The sequence below is a fragment of the Pinus tabuliformis genome, chromosome 7 (genome assembly GCF_031772625.1).
Source record: "Pinus tabuliformis cultivar Carrire ecotype Pingquan chromosome 7, CPIR1, whole genome shotgun sequence".
In the NCBI taxonomy this organism is placed as follows: Eukaryota; Viridiplantae; Streptophyta; class Pinopsida; order Pinales; family Pinaceae; genus Pinus; species Pinus tabuliformis.
Window position 1 is genome coordinate 261,781,716 of NC_142293.1, and position 12,645 is coordinate 261,794,360.

The 12,645-nt window shown below is 38.5% G+C and overlaps 1 pseudogene; it reads right to left on the reverse strand.

Annotated features, from left to right (window-relative positions):
- Positions 1–417: 417 nt before the first annotated feature.
- On the reverse strand, positions 418–2,178 carry LOC149246845 (arginine decarboxylase-like; annotated as a pseudogene).
- Positions 2,179–12,645: the final 10,467 nt, after the last annotated feature.

Genomic DNA, 12,645 nt, shown 5'->3' on the forward strand with positions numbered 1-12,645 from the left:
AATCTTGGTTACAACCAAATAAAAGGAACTCACCATTCAAAAACTATAGAATGACATGTACAATTAACACTAAGAAATGAATTTACATCTCAAGTTCAAAACATGGTGGTTGTTTTTGCTGCTATAAAACCCTCTATAGATGAAGAAATCACTGACATACCTAACTATACCTAATCCAACTGAAAACTCAGGGAAAATGAATGGTTTATTTTTATCAATGGACCTAGAGTAGGGTTACCAGGTATCATGGTCACAGTCGTGGTCGTGGTCATGGGATTCTTCATCGTCGTTACTGAAGACATAAGAGGTGGATGATGAGGAGGAGAGGTATGGTAGATATTTGTATGTTGAAGGAATGGTGTTAAGGTTAGAGATAACAGAGTCTAAGTCATAGTCATCATCCAAGTTTAGGGAGTCCTAAATGCAACACTTGAGAGAACCGAACTTCATGTTGGGTTCATGCATCAGCAAATGAAGAAAATTGGTTAAGGTTCCACCACTATCATCATCAATTAGGAAAGTTTCCACCTTGCCATCACTATCACAGGTGAAGTCCGACATAATGGCACACAGAGTAGTTCATTCGTTGAGCCTATTGATAGGCATCAATGGAAACAACTTCCCAATTTCCCAGAAGTTAGGAATTAACTTGAATATTGACATATTTATGTGACACATGGCGGGCCCTTCTGCGACAAGAAAAGATATGACATCCACATCTCGTCTACAGCGGCTAATGGTTCAAGCCTCAAGTTCCCTTCTTTGAAAAAATCTAGGAACCTTGCTTTCATATGCTCTATGTACATTGGTTGTTGTGGAAATTCCCCATGACAGTATTATCCATGATTTTTTTATAATCACCCATTAATTTCTTAGGAAAATTGTCCACCGAAGGCTTCATATCCATTCCAGCCACAACTGCAGATACAAAGTCCTTTTTTTCATGCACAGACACAACATCAAACACTAGAAGAGAATGGTGTGAAACCAGAGCTCTCCCACATTCACTGCATGTGATGAGATGGTTTACCCCTTCCTGGTTATAGGCCACAGGAACTTCCTTGACCATAGTCGCTGCATATGCTTCCAAACTATAAGCAACAAACATATCAGATCAAGAACACTTGGTACCTTCATAATCAATACCAAGCCCTCCTCCAATGTCAATGATCTTCATATTGGTGTCCAACTTAACAAAATCACAGTATATATACATCACTTCGCTCACACCATCATTAAGAACTAAATGCATGGGATCTAAGACATATTATGTAAAAGAAGAAAATCAAGACAATCCAACATCCCTAATTTCTGCAATTTCCAAACGATGCCAACAATTTCCAAACTTGTGAGACAAAATTTTCCCTTCTCACTAGATTTGGTGCCGAAATGGCCACCATGTTTGCTCCTTAAGTTGGCTCAAACCCAATAATAGCCCTCATGGTTAACTTGCATTTCACACTGAGAACCGAATCCAGTTCTTCTTCTTGCTCCAACACAATAATGTAATTAAAATTCAAGGGTATGGTAGTAAGCACCAACGAAATATATTCTTCATATTTGTATCCATTACAGACAAGCAAATCTTTAGGGCTTGATTTACACATGGAACCCATGGCTAGCAACAACTCTAGTTTCGACCTAGCTTCAAGCCCAAATTCATAGGGCTTCCCAAACTCCACAATGTTCTCCACAACATATTGATATTGATTGCATATGTATTGTAGAATCAAAGGTTGATTGTAGAGATTCCAGCTTGTGTTTCAGCACATCAAGAAACCTAATAATAAGAAGTGTTGACATTCCCAGCCCTCCCAAATATTTAGAACCAACCACCTTCTTGATGATCTTCATCACATTGAGGTCAATAACCTCGTTCATCACATTGAGCTGATAACCATGAGGTCGAACAACCTCGTTCCCATTATAATTCACCACAAAATATGGAGCTACCCACCGCTTGAATCTATACAACACAAAATAATGGGCAATGGACCAGGAGATGGGTGTAGCAACAATGCCTACATCGTTTCCATTAGAAAACAAGGGGTTGGGAAAAATCAAAACCAAAAGAAGAGGAAGAGATCCATCCCCTGGCAAGCCATAGATACGAAGGGGGTTATGATGGGGAGACTCCACAATACCTAAGCAAGCCAAGGGAAGCACCCCTGCCAACATATTTACTCTCTCTCAGGATTCAGAGCGGCATGGGTCATTACTCTAACAAACCTCCAACATAGCATTTAATGTAACTGCTTATGATGATACAACGATGATTTTTTTTTAATCATCTAACACATCAAATCAATGACGCAAGAGAGTACACAATGGCACATAGGTGAGTTCTTCTCAGAGGGAAACACACTAAGCATATAGGGGAGTTCTTCTCGAGGGAGACACCTCACGACATAATTATTAGTTTGAAGTATTTGCTAGTTTTTAACATTAACTTAATCAATACAAAACAACACAAAGGCATGTGTCTATTTTGGAATAGGGCTTCCATAATTTTAATTTAATTATCAATAATTATTAGGTGAATTTAACCTCCACAAAATATTTTAAAATATTCTTAGTTGTATACAAAAATCAAATGTTAAGATTTATATCCAAAGTAGTTATGCCCTTTTTCGCATTTTTAATTAAACTGATTAATTAAAAAATGTCATATGAATGAGTGTCATATGAAATGAATCATGGTTAGTGGACATATAGTATTCATAATCTGTGATATTTATCCATGGTATTGTAGCAAAGCCTATAAAGTGAGTGTGAATCTCCATGGTTAAGAATATTGTCAAGTGATTTTTTTTAATGTATAAATATTTAATTTATATAATAATAATAATTTATAAGTTATTAATTTTTATGATTTTTTGTAATTTAATAATTTGAAATGTATCATAAATAAGTGTTTTGATGTTTATCATAAATAAAAAAATTATATTTATATTTTATTAGTGTTTACTAACTATTTAAGTTATATAGGTAAATTAATTGTTATTAAAAAATCATAAAAACTTAACTAAAAAACAAAAAACATGAAAATAATTTAACAAAAATTATAACTAAGATTAATGAAAAAAAATTGATGCATATGGAGTTATTGAAAATTCAAACAATATAACCAATAAAAAATGCAAGATGGAACAAGGAATAGTGACAAATATAAAACGCCATATTGCGTCAATGCCTTTTCGAGAGAGAAATACTCCTATCACCCTTACGGGAACAAATCTCCTCTCCTCCTATGTGCATCTATTTGCTTGCTTAACGCATGTATCGTTTACCCCTTCTCTGGGATTCACCTACTCTAGGGATTTGGAGCTTACTTATATAGATGGAGATTGTTTGTAATGAAGGGCAGACTTATTTTCTTTAATGAAACAATGGATTGAAATGTAGGAAATGGCTTAGGACTCATGACCTCAGCCCATTGAATTCAATATAAGGTTGCAAAGTCTCTCAATTCTGGCTGATGCATTTCCAAAATTTTCTCCACTATTTTGTTTGTGGCTCCTTTTCTTCGACCCGAAAAAATTGAATCCAACACTGATGTTTCTCAAATGTATATCAATGAGGATAGTTGAGTTATTCAAATTAACGAACCTCTCGACACACTCCAACAAGAAGAGGAGGAGAATGTGAAAGGGTTCTATGTCTCGATATTTAATGTGCCAAAAGAGTTCTTAGGAGACAAGCCTCAAGCCTACATTCGTAAAATGGTTTGCATTGGCCCTTGTCACTATTGGAGATCTGAGATCCATGATACGGACCACTACAAGTTGGAAACTTTGCTTGCAGATTTCAGAAAAAAAATGAAGGGTCTAGCACAGTTTTAGTCGGTCACTGTGGAGGAATTTAAAGAATATGATTGGGAAGTCGGGAGCTGTTATCACAACTTCATCGAATATAAGGAAGAAACCTTGGCGTGGATCATGCCTCCAGATTCCATTTTCCTTCTTGAGTGTTTGCAGTTTTATGTCAGAAATTTTGACCAAAGCTTCTACTCTGACGTCAAATGCTAGGACATGTCTTAGATCTGACTGGCACCAATTCCTTCTACAACTATGTTCTCAGAGATTTGATGATGCTTGAAAATCAGATGCCACTTTTCCTAATGAAAATAATTTTGGAGTTGGAGTTGGGTTCTGAAGCCAAGGCAGAGGAGAGGCTCTCCAGCCTATTGTGTCTAATGGTTCAAGAACTATTACCTTTCAGTTTCAAGTTTCCAGAGACTGGAAATATTTGTATCAACGAAAGGTAGCACATGTTGGAGGTGTTGTACTATTGTATTGTCCCTTGTTCTGACAATAAAGTTCCAATTCGATTTGATGAAGGAAAGGATGCTCCTTTTCCAGCGAACATGTCAGCCATTACTCCAACTCTAATTGAGGAAAAATATGATTCACTTGATCTAGCCGATAGTTTAACCATTAAAGAAGCCTTCAATATGCCTTATCAAACTCTCTCTTCTATGAACATTGGTTTCGCTCAATTTCTCACGTTGTTACTTCAGCGAGCGTTGAACTAGAAGCCTTCGTAATTTTTGATGAATTTTCCCTTTCTTCTTATATTGAGTATGTTTAAAAGGCTTGAAAAAGATGTTGTGGGAACTAAGGAAGAATCATTTGTTAAGATCATAAAACCCTTTCCACATGAATTGAATATTCCTTCTGTGGTTGATTTACATTTGGCAAGAGTGAAATTCTCTCCTACTGATGGCGATATCAGCACAATAAAATATGATGAGAAAACGGCCATACTTTGCCTCCCCAGATTAAATTTAGACAATAACACAGAGGTTATCCTAAGAAATATGGTGGCATTCAAAGCTTCTGTTGCGCCTGGTGCCTTGAGTTGTTGTAGATAGTCGTAACAATAACAAACTTAATATAATTGCCTATGATGATCCGATGATGAAAATATTTTTAGTTTTCTAAAACATCAAATCAACAGTGCAAGATAGTACACTATGAAACATAAGGGAGTTCATTTCAGACAGAAACACCTTATGGCATAAAAATTGCCTTGCAATTTCACAACACAAAAGTTACATCCTAATTGTTAGACTATGAATTCACAAAGTGTGAGACATCAATTGCAATGTCTTGACATCTGACATGATATAAATTAACAAACTCTTTAATATGTTAAATTATATCTTTTATTAAATGATATAAACTAACAAACTCTTTAATCTATGTTATTTCACATCCAATGGAGCAACGTACTTCCACATCGTTCATAAGCTGGTTGCTATTAGGGGCTATGGATTCTACGAGAAAGAGAGCCTTGTATTGAAGGGAAAAAATTTGGAAGGCCTGAAGTTGAAACTGACATTGCAACAATATTCCGAGAGTATAATGAGTAGCAGGTCAAGACACGATGCAGTGTGTGGTTTCCAGGATTCCAAGTAGCCTTGTTTATAACTAGGGGACTGGGTTTGTATGCATTCCATATTCATTGTAAGGGTAAATATTCAATTATTTATATGATAAGTTTAGTGTTGATGGATAATTTTTGTCCATGAATGTGGGGTTTTTGAATATTGGAACACTTCAAGTCTTGGTGTTTCTCATTTTTGGCCCTCTCCTGCTCTTTGGTCTTTTGGTACATCTAGAATATTGTCCCAGCTAGGGTTATCCACACTTCCTATCCCACATGAGACCATATCATGGCCTATGATTTAGCCAGTGTTCTGGAGGTTTACCCCCTCATCGTCGCCGAACATGTTTAACATCCTTACATCTGAATTTTTTCATGTTGTCATAATTTTCCCCATAGATATCTAAATCCTTTATTGTATCATTTGTAACCAATTGAAAACATTTTTCCAGATACCATATGCCTCTGTGGATTGAAATCCTTAAGATTGCCTTCCCTACATCACAACAAGACCATGGATCGTGTCTAGATACCACTAATTAATCAACACTCTAGCAGAAGTGGATAAACACTTTCACCATTTCCAAACCTTGCAAAAATTTTGGTTTGAGATGTTGTAATCGATGGTGGACGTTCTTGGGATGTTGTTTTTTTTGTTGTTGTTGCACGGGATGATACTTCCACTTTATTTCATAGATGCACTTTGGGTCCTTCTTTCATCGAATGTAACTATAGATGAAAGGGTGGCACACATTTTCTGGTGGACCATACCAGAATTGAACACATTTCTCTTTATTTTTTATCATTTAAAATTTTTTGCCGTTGCTTTTCTGGGAGGTTGTTGGATGATTTTTTCAAGGCAATATAATTCTGCCACCCTAAGGTAATTACTCCCTGGTGACCCTTTGTCATATCATCCATATTTTTGAACATTCCAGCTGATCAGGGGTTGGTATTTTGGGACTTTTCCTTCTATCTACATTAACTTACCAAATTGGGAAATGGATCGGCAGTAGAGTGGCTACGGGTATATGTGTCATGGGTGCTACGTGTTGACCATTTTTGCACTTGATGGGACTTGGACCCTTGTGGAATCCTTCCTGAGGTATTTTTTAAACTTGTACTTTTCATCTCTATCAACCATATGTCCCAACTGGGGATTTCATCTACCTCCTTAGCATACCTACCTCTCACACTTGTACCTTTCTAGCTACTCTACCCCTTCACGTTGGATCGGTCACCCTACCCCATTGATTCCACCTAGGGGACTATGGACCTATCATATATTTTCATATCGAACAACTCAGAACATGAGGCATTCATCAGAGCCACTTTGGAGGTTGAATTAGCACATCCAACTGGCCCTTCTCTGACACTACAGATAGCTAAGTGAAATTCCCATCTCGCTCCCCATTCGGTCACCCATATGTCAACAGAGAGACATGCAGCATCATTACTACCGAATACAAAGAATAATCTAATACAATTGGCTAAGGGGGGCCTTCCAATTGCCTCACGTGTGGAACTACCACACTTTTTGAACTTCCATGACTCCACTTGGGCTCCTAATATGAGACATCAACACCATGGGATCGAAACATCTCGCCAAACACAATTTCTAAGCTTTGGGTATGATTTCCTCTTGGACCAGGTGATCAAACTATAGAAAAGAGAACTTGTGGGGCACTATTACTACTTGGGTTTACAGGAAGAAGAGATGCGTACATCGATTTCAACACAGTGGAAAGCACTCCCTCGTTACACTCCTACAGTCAGAAAACTCATGAACTCTTGGTTCATCATCCACTTCTTACACTAGGAGGACCTGGAAAAAATCTTCAAATTGTCATGTGTTCAAGAACATGGTGTTTTGTCACTCCAACCCTGCTATGTTAGTTTTAACCCTCTTAGGGACACCCCTCACAATAATCTGATTTGGGTGAAGCTTCCTGGACTTCCCATTGAATTATGGACCAAAAGGGTGTTTATAGACATTGGAAATGAATTTGGTAAATTCATATATGTGGATACGAAGTGCTTAGGGGTTAGGGACAAAATGGTCGTTTAGATTTTGATAGAATGTGGCTTCACTCGGGACCTTCCTACACATATAGATCTAGATTGGGACAAAATCCATATACATCAGAGACTAGATTTTTGGTGTATACCATTTCGATGTTTAATTTGCCACCATATAGGTCATATTATGGCACAATTCTCTCAAAGACATTGGAACACAAGCGTTGTGGGTGGTGGGGCTTGGGTTTATGATGGCATTGAATGGTACCCTATAGAACATCGTGGATGAGGTATTGATGTACAAAGTCGAATATTTCTCATAGATCGAAAATAGTTTTCAGGTACCTCTCTGTTGACGGTGTTGGACCCACCAATATGTCAAGGAGATCTACCCGATAATAAGTCCCAACTAGACCTCAAATTATTTGGAGTAGGATTCCCAATAGTGCATACTAAAGTAGCACCTTCGCTGCGATAGTGCACAAATGTAAGTAATATAGCTTTGGCTGGAAGCAAGTGCGTGACCTTGCAGTGAGTCAAGTGAGATTCATGGGGGTTATTCCACACAGAGGGGAAAAGGAAGTGTGTCCCTTAGAAGCCTGCAATAGTACGCAGCCTGAAAGGAACACACGAGTAGAAAGACATCACAAGCTAGAAAGTAGAATAGTCCAAAAGCCAAAGTGATGGGTTAATCTAACAACACATATTCAACAAGATTCGTACAATCATATACAAAATAGTTCATACACAAATGCATAAGTTAAATAGCATACATTGCTAAAGCAACGAGAATAGTCCAACTACAATAACAACATATGCATGAAAACATGTTGGCTCAGTTATATTATTATTAAGTGAAAGTTCCATCCATACCTAGACCATTGACAACCACTATCCCCAATAGTGGACCATTACAGTCAACACCACCTACTCCTCCAAAGAAGTATACTTGCTCTACGTTGTGGAGAATCTGAGGCTCATCACAATACTCTTCGAGCCTTCTCTAACAATGCGTTGAAAAAATATTGGCTTCCAAAACCCTATTCTATGAGTAATGAGGTTCTATTTATAACAAAGGGTGGGGTGACCCTTGACATTCCTCTTTATGACTCTTCCCTCATAACCCTTCAACTTCTTTACACAACTCATCACATTACATAGTGATTGTTCATGTTCCACTAGTGACACTTGGAATTTCACTTACAACATATCTACAAATAATATACATTTTGTACATGTACCCATGTGAGACAAAATAGGGTAGAGACAACCTAAAATGACAAAAAGCTATGACTCTGAATGTTGGGGAAAGACCAACTCAACGACCTCGACTTGATGCTTCTATTCATGTATTGATGCCAAGCTTGGTACTGCATGATGATGTCCCCAAACTGCTTGGTGGTGTCTTTCTAATAGTGGACTCTTTCCTCCATAGCATCTGGGTATATGGTCTTGGAACTTATGCCCAACTCATCTCGAAGCATGTGTAACATGGTGTTGACAATATCCGGACCACCAATGTACTTTGAATGTTTTTTGTGCTGATATCCAAGTCATCCATGGTTTCCTCTTTCCTTAGCTGCTCCATGTACCTATCGACCTCCAACTGGACTTGGTTCTTGTGCTTAACTTTGGTGAGGGAACCTGCATCTGTTCACTCTCATCCTCACTTCTTGGTTGTTCTGGCTTATCAACCTGTATTGGCATTTTTTTCTCTATTATTGCACCTTGACTTTTTTCTTATTCATGTTTTTTCTTCTCAACTATTTTTATTTCTCAGACTCTTGTTCTTCTTGCTGAGATCTCAGTTCTGCTACCTTCAAGCTCAAATTTTCTCTCTGCCTTCACTCTATTGTCTGTGTCCTTTTCTTCCTTTTTCTTCTACTATGAAAGTTGCCTGCATGAAGATTTATCTGCTTTCACTCTGTAGCTTTGTTCTCCCTTTATTGTGTCAGCAATTTTCTCCTTCCCTAATCCTGTACTAGATGCTACTTTCGACCATTGTTGTTCGTCTTGTTGCCATGTTAGTGTTGATTCCTTTTCTATAAACAGTTGGGAATCTACATATATTAGCAAGTAAATTGGCCATTGCTCAACTGCTTCCTGAGTATTTCTTTCAGTGGTCACTCTTCAAACAAATCTCTTTGGTGCCATGGTACAATGACTGCTGGAGAGAAGTGTTTCATGAGTGTGGTTACCTGTGGGATAAAAAGGACACTCATGGCAAGCAAACATTAGCTCTTACAAATCTAACTTTACAACATGATCAAGCAGCAACCAAAGCATCTAATGAGAGCAATTGCGCAATTTTTATTGACAGGGGTGACTGACTGACTGTGGGAACTACACACTACATAGTCCCAGTAATCATTGTGTAAGCTTGATGAATGGAACTATGCAATGCACAGTTCAGTATAGGACAGGGCATGGCAGAGACTGTGCATTATGAAGTTTCAATGACCAAGGTGGGAGGCTGGCTCCTGGAACTGCATAGTGCATAGTTCGATCCACCCACGATAGGCTCTACGCATTTCTAGAAGCCATGGCAATGGCCTTGAGATCCCAAATTGCCCATTCCATGTTGTAAGATGTGAGATCCAGGTAAGAGGAGCCAAGACCTGTTCATAGGGAGTGTGCAAACAAGAAAATATGAATGATGATGTGAGAATGAGTACATATCTGACTAAGTGTATATGTATGCATGTAAAACAAGTGAAAAAATCAATTAAACAGAAGGAATATAGAGCATTTGAAGGGAGTCGCTGCAACGGCAACCCTTCATGAAAAAACGGGAAAACTCATGCAACACTTGAGAAAGAAATATATAACTTGAAACAACTCTTCTACAAGCCAAGACAAGTTAAAATTCTAGTGGTAATTAAACAAAGTGAGTGAAACAACACTCTCACAAGCTAAACAAAAAAAAATGACAGAAAAAGCAACAAAAGGCAATAAAAGAAAAACTCAGCCCTAAAAGAGATGACAATGATCTAATGGCTCCTTCATCTCCTAAGGAAGCTAGAGCTTGATGATTGAATGTATAAGTGACATCTAGAGGTGCCCATTACATAAAGGTTAGAAATATTGATTTCATGACGCGTATGCTTGAGATCAATGAGAACATCGACACTTGGCATAAACTTCTAAAGATGGAAATGTGCCACATTCGTGAAACTAATAATACATCCCTACTTCATAGGGATGCTTTTCCTCTTAGCTTCTTTCTTTTCGAGAAAACTACCATGCACTGCCTGGAAATATTGTGCATTTCTAGGAAGTACTAGGAAACTCTCTGGTTCATGTACTGAGAAGTTTCTGAGTACAGTAGGTTCTGCACAATTTCTAAGCTGAGTGGCTTTGGGATGCCTCTCAAGCTCTACACAACTTCCTAGCTAAAGGCAAGTTGTAAGTTGGCTCTACGCAATTCTATAGATGAGTGTCTTAGGTTGTCTCTCATGCTCTACACAGTTTCCCATTTGAAGGCAAGCTGCTAGCTGTGTCTGCGCAATTTTGGAGCTGACGCTCACTGCTAGCTTGAATTGCGCATTTCCTAAGAGGAAGGTTGGTTCCACTCTAGGATTGCACAAATCAACAAGGCTGACTTAGAACCAAATTACAACCAAGTCAAGAGATCGTCTTGTGGGTTAGATAGTAAACCAAGTAAGCAAATACAATCCATAAAGCAAAAGATAAATATCAATGAAAACACAAGTACCTTAGTCAATGCGAGATGAGCTGTTGTGATTTAGGAGGGAGGCTCCAAAAATAAGCATAGGAAAAATTCTAAAGAGTGGTTTTCGCCAGTAAAACACTCTCCTTGCACAATCCCCTCATCTCCTAGTTTGATGTCTAAGGAACATCCATCGTCCATTTCCCACAATGCTAGACCGTCCTCCCCTCCCACCACCCCCCACCCCGCCTTTTGATTCAACAGACTTAGAAACTATGAATTTGGTTACCTCACCTCCACCGCATGCACATCCCCACATACCCCATCACACTTCCCCTCCTTTGATTCTCAGGAATTTTTGTCCTCCGCTCTCTGCCTCCTTGATGACCCCTATGAATTTGGCTCCTCTACCACATCCTAACCTATTGAAGACTCCTAAGAATCCCTCATGTTGTATAACCTCCCCTCCCCATGGATCCCCACCATCCCCCTAGTCCCTTGTATCATCCCCCATGAACTCGGTGGAAAATGACATAGAATTTCTGCTTGTGAACCCGACATTTGACTTAAAAGCCCTTTCTATACAATGGGAATGTCCTCATACCTTACTAACCATTACCCCAAATGAATTCTTAATACCACTGTTAGAAGTTGAGAAAATAGGGGTAGCAAACATTTTCTAGGGCAGTCCAAATTTAAATCCATCTCTTTGAATGGTTCCTCCTCCCTCACTGATATCCCTATTGGTACCTCCTATGCACCTCGGGACCTTAGAGCAATGTTGCCCAACCTCCATGCAACATGAACCTCTACCTTTCCCTCAATATGCGGGGTCTGGGGAACTCACAAAAATTCCATGAGAATTTCTCACTGAGTACTTGAATACTTCAGAAAAATGTTTCTGAATTGGCAAATGGTGGTTGTTGACTCCCTGGGTCTTTCCGGAGGATTGGCAGACTGTAGAATCCACGATGGGCATATTTCCAATCTTACAGATGTTTTTCTGGTATTTTACTCATTGGATGACATAGGGGACTAGCTGGTAGACTCTGCATTTTAAATGTATATTCTCCATATAGGGATCAAGAAACTTTCTAGGACAAATTGGAGTCATCAGATATACTAAAATTTTCATCTCTCATTTTGGCAGGAGATTTTAATGGAACTGTAACATTGGATGAATGTTGGGGTGGGGTTTTGTTCGAAGGATGGATCCACTTGCAGACAAACTTAAAACTAATTTCAATGATAACAATCTGATTGACATTCGACCTCATAAAACTGTGCCCACCTAGTACAATGGTAGAGCAGGTACACAACATATTGCCAAGAGAATTTATTGATACTTGGTCCATGAAGATATGATTGAGATAATGAGTTTCCAACAAACTGAGGTCCTAAAATCATTTATATCTTATCACTTGCCCATCACACTTCTATAGAGAAGAGAAGAGACACGGCTCGACATGAGTTTCAAGTTCAATTGCATTTGGAATTAGGATCCATATTTTAATACCCTGATTTGGGATTTATGGAGACAATACAGGATAGCAGACTATTTCCCCATG